Below are 6,000 nucleotides of genomic sequence, written 5' to 3' on the forward strand. Positions count from 1 at the left end.
GATTAAGTATATTAGAAAATCAATTACTTTTACAGACTCTGAGAACTATTCATTATAAAAGAAAGAGATCTTACTGACTGTAAAGTAATCTCACACAGTTAATATCATTGATAAGAAGTAAATCAGTTCTATAAAGAATGTGAGTAACAATATGCAACAATTTTGAGAAGAATATAATATATAACTGTATAATTATATGTGATTCATAATTACTTCACAGATGAAATCTCATTTTACAGTATTAAAGAAATCTGAGCTATCTGTCTTAGACTGACCGTGTGACCGTGTCTGAGACCAGGACTAGATTTTTTGATAGTCTCATTACTAATTTGACTGATTTCATTACACAGTTTTAACATTAGATAGTAGTCTCATACTGTTTCAGTGAGACTTACTGTCTACTCTTATCACATTTTTCAAATGAGATCATGATTTTCACTTCTCAATTTAAATTATTTTTATTGCTTTAAATGACTTTAAATCTTATTTGAGTGTTATCAAAAAGTATTACTTTTTAAAAAATTAAAAATAGTCTAAAAAAAACCTTAAAATGTTTAAAAATAGTAACTTTATGCTAAGAATGAGACTAAATGAGACCAAATGAGATCACTTTCTCATTTTTTTCAAGTCATGATTTCATTTTAAGATCTGATATATAGTCACTTTGCATGTTTTTTTAATGACTAGTCTCAGCAGAATTCACATCAAGAAATGTATGAGATCAGATCAAATGAGATCAAATGTGAAATTCATGGTCCCGGCGGCCAGTCTAATCTGCCTACACTCTATGAAAGATTATAGAGAAGAATTTCACTGAAAGACCTGTTGTTAGAAGAATGACATTGTATAGAGAAATTATAACTCTGTCTGCTAAGACTAAGAGCTCTGATCAGGTCTTTATTAAATGTTTAATTGCTATACAGACTGAATATATATATCTAGAATTTAAGACTGAGAACTACATGTTTTTTAACTGTCTGCTCACTGAAGTAAGTGAGATATGAGTATTATTCATTAGAAACTGAATGAATCAGATTGATAAGAATGATAATCAATCTCTTAAAGCTGATTTCATAAGTCTTTATTAAGATATTCTACTATATCTCTCTGTGATAAGAGAAGTTCTGAAGAATGTGATAATAAATACAGCTGATAACATGAGAAACTTGAATAATGAAAAAAGCAACAATGAGAGTATAGACTTCAAATCAGAATATAGAGAGAGTATAATAAGAATCTACTATCACTGTGACAGAGTTGATTATATTCAGAATAATTCTTAAAAGAAATATTCTGAGAAACATTTTATTAATTCTCATACTCTGAGAAAAGATAGAGATAAGAATGATATTAATACTGAAACTGATTCTGTTCATAGTGTTATAAAACAAATGTTCTGTTTAAGAGATAGAATTTATTTAAGCAATAACTTAACAAAAAATACTTGAATATTAGACTCTGAATCAGATGCTCATATCACACCTTATAGAGATCTTATTGTGAGAAGAAAGAAGAATGTTAAGTTATCATTGATAATAGCAGATAGAACTAAAGTCTCTGTTATAATAGTCAGAGACATAAGTATATCAGTTGAAGAATTGAATATGATATTAAATAATGTTTACTATGCTCTGAATTTGAAAGTTAATCTTATCAGTCTAGACAAGCTTATATAACAAGGCTACATCTTTAAGTAATTAATATATGAAAAAAATCATATTATATTACTTCTGTCTTCTGACAGAATGTTCTATTTTACTGTGAGATTAAATGATAGAAATATCTATGAGTTGAAGAAGCTGATCATATACAGAGATCTGATTCATTTCCCTGTCTCTGATGATAGTTTCATACCTGCAAACTTCATGTGAACAATAAATAATGATATGATATTAATATTATCTGAGAGAAATGATATAAAGATTGTGAAACATACAATAATGAAATGATATCAGAAACTCAGACATCTCAATCTGACAGATATTATCAAAATGACAGCAGATTCATATCTAGAAATGAGAATTCTTGAATAATGAGCTCTACTGTTTTAAAAAATCTGTCTGCAAGTCAAGATGACATGTTCAATCTTTCAATCTATGATGAGAGTTATTAAGTCAGTAATGAGATTCTTTATTAATCTGATAGAAGAAGGAAAAACACTCTTTGATAAGAAAGACATACTCTCTAGAGAGAGTGTAAGCTACTGATTGAGAATAACTGACAATGCTACATGCTACTGATGAGTGATTTTAATGATATTAAAAGAAGAATTAACAGCAAAGCTGATAAATTTTATAACAGATATAGAGATAACTACACAATGAAGAGTTGAGATTCTTCATTGAGATGAAGAAAGAGAATTTATAAGTCAGAATCTTAAAATCTATTATCAGGTCAAAGAAATCATATATAAGATAATTACTTCTGATACATCATAATTCAATGATCCTGCAGAATACATCAATTATATTATTACTGAAAAGACAAGAAGTCTACTGTTTAATAGTGACTTGAAAAGAGATCTTTGAAGAGAGACAATGTAAGCTGCAATTATGATGATCAATACATTCTCAATATCAATCAAGATATTCAGATATACTGATGAGTCTTCACTTACATCTTTTAAGGCATGAACTGAGGTACAACCCCCGGTTCACTGAATATATAGATAAGGATGTAAGGTCTACAAGAAGAATTTAAAAGTGTCTAGCAAACTCAGAGACAGAACAGATGACAGAGAATAACAGCTAGTCAGTTATCAGAGACTACATCAATATCATCTATGAGATTCTGTAAGACAGTGCCTGGAAATCACAAGAGATAGCATTTTTAATGAGGATTTTAACATAAAATAAACTGAATCTGTCAACATAGTCAAAGAGTCTATTGACATCTCAGAAGAACTTAATATTCTGAATGTTAATAAAGACTGATAACACTGCTTATTGAGATATCTAGCTAAGAAGAAGCCAGATATTTTGAAGATGATTGTCAATGAGAACCTGAAAAATGTCATTGATTCAGCCTATCTCTTGAATGATGATACACAGCTTATCAATGATGAGAACATAGAAGATTCTGTCAATGAAGATAATTCTGTTCTTAGTATTCTTACTGATCGATCAATCACACTTACAGAAGTTAAAAGAAGCTCAGACTGAGATTATTAATATGAGATTATACAGAGGAAAGTCAAGATATTTAAACAACAGAAGATATACATTATTATTGAGAAAACATCAGATATGGATATTCTATCAGAGAAATAAGTGTTTGATCAGAAACTGAACAATAAAGAACACACTATTCAGTTTCAAGTCTATTGAGTGATTAGAGAGATTCTGCAGAAGCAAGATATTTATTATACAAAATTATATACTGCAGTGATATCAGAACTCACATCATATAGTCTATTTACTATATTAACTATCAATGAATGAAAAGTTAAATTGATTGATTATGTATCAGTATTCTTGAATGAAACCCTCTTATCAAATGAGATTATCTATATACAACTATCAATAGGTGTGAGACATAATAGAGATAATTTAGTAAGACTACTTTGACAAAGCTTATATGAAATGAAATAAGTGATAAGAGTATGATACTTTCTTGCAACAGAATATCTTATCATATTGAGATTCAAGATATCACATTATGATGACAGTTTTCTATATCACTCTATTTAAAAGACATATTTAACACTATATGTTGATGACTGCTGAGTAACAGGCTCTCAAAAGCAGTAACTGAATTGAATATTGAAGGAGATAGCTAAGTGATTTGAGACAAAGAGTGTTGATAAGAATAAGTCATATCTAAGAATGAAAGTCAACTGCCTGAAAAATGAGAATATAACAGTGACACAGAGCTGCTACATAGAAGGAGATTCTTAAGAATTTTGAACTGAATAAGATGAACTCAGTCAGTATATCAATGATCACTGAAATATGCATTGAATTCTCATCTGATAAGAGCAGTGATCTAGATGATGATTTTACAGCTACACAGTATTAATAAGAATTAGAATTCTTACAATATCTGATGTTAAGCAGCAGATCAGACCTGACATTCACAGTTAACTATCTTTCAAGATACAACTCATAATTACATAAGAAATGTTGATCAGCATTGAAACATATTCTATAATATATCAAGAAGACTAAGAACTATGATATTTTATATAAGAAAGAGAGTGACAACTTGAGTCCTGTTATATATTATAATTTAAATTGAGCAGGGGCAGATTCTCAATACAGATTAACTACAGACTGTATCATATTCATAAATGAATTATCAATATTGTGGTGATTGCAGAGACAAATATCTATTATTAAATCAATCACAGAGACTGAATATATTACAGCTAGTGAAGCAGCTTGTGAGATTATCTGACTGAGTGATATATTATATAATACTGAATTAGTGAATGAAAAAGCAAAGATCTGTTTAAGACTATAAGTTAATAATAAGAGTGCAATTGATCTAGTAAAAGAAGAATCTCTAACACATTGATCATATCATATTGAGATAAGGTATTATATTCTTCAAGATCTGTTTGAAAAAGAATATATTATAATGAAACACATTGATTCTACAGTCAATATAGCTGATGACCTTATCAAGCCATTGACAAGATCAGTATTTGAGGAATTTGTTGAGAAGATCAGCTTGAAGAAGATTAAGAGAGACTAGAGTAATAATGATACATTGTATTATTAAATACTTTATATGTATATTAATTTCTACAGTTATCACTGTACAGACACTTTTTCTAATAGAGAAATCAGAGTCTGATTGATGTAATTAATTATTATTATATTTTTGAAAGAATTGAGATAAAATGAGTGAAATGATGACAGTGTAATTAGTGAGATGTTATAGTAAGAAAGAGTGTTGATGATTACTATATCTACTCTAATCACGTGCCACTCAACTTATATATAGGTTCATCTTAGATAGATTACATATAGATAACAATGTTATTCTTCAACACACTATATTAAGCTCTTTGTAGTGTGATTCAAAGGTTGCTTGAGTCAGCGTATAATTACAGGCGTACGCCGGCTTCTTATATACTGTACACTAAATTAATTGATGGCCGCTATAATCTCTTTACATTCATAAGCAAGTTCAGAAGCAGCTGTATTATTATTCAGCAGTTGTACATTCTTCTAAATCACATTCTCTCTCATCAGATTCAGTCACACTCATATAATTATAATGTACATTCTAGCTTTATATGAATTAGCATGTTACTAGTGTTCTTGATTATGTGACCTATTTCTGATTCAGCTAGTATTCTGTATATATTCTTACAAAGAAACTTTCACTATATTATATCACTTATTCACTAACTTTTCTCATTCTTCAATTATCTTCTTCATCATTGTCATCATTAAATATTATTATCTTATTCAAGATTTCTGTCTCTTCTGTTTAATATCTTCTATCTATTGTTTATCTATTACATTGTATACATTTCTGGCAATGATCTCTCATTCTCATAACAAGTATTCTTGTAGTGCTTATATCAGACAGTTTATTAACAGTAAGTGTAATATGTTATGAAATATAATCAGAACTTGTTTATCTTCTAACAATTATCAGAATGTACTATCATGAATAACATATCTTCTTCATCTTCTTATACATCTCTGATTCTCTTTTCTTCAGTGAGCATCTGATCATGTTTTCTGATTATATTTTCTAATTGTTTTACATGACTGCAGATACTGATATATTTGTTTTAATTTATATAGAATCTTCACATATTGACAGATCTGTATTCACTCATAATCATGATCTCAATGTTAAATTGTTGATTGAGAACTTGAGAGATGTGATAATAAAGAAATTACTCATGTTATATATGACTGAGTCTTCTATATTTCTTTCTGTTTTCTCTGTTTCTTTCTCTGCTGCTCTCTCTCAATCTTCTATATCTGTCTCTGTATCTGATTCTCCTGCTTCTGCTATCTCTGTTTCTGTGATTCTCAC

This window comes from Blastomyces gilchristii (genome assembly GCF_000003855.2).
Source record: "Blastomyces gilchristii SLH14081 genomic scaffold supercont1.13, whole genome shotgun sequence".
Taxonomy (NCBI): domain Eukaryota; kingdom Fungi; phylum Ascomycota; class Eurotiomycetes; order Onygenales; family Ajellomycetaceae; genus Blastomyces; species Blastomyces gilchristii.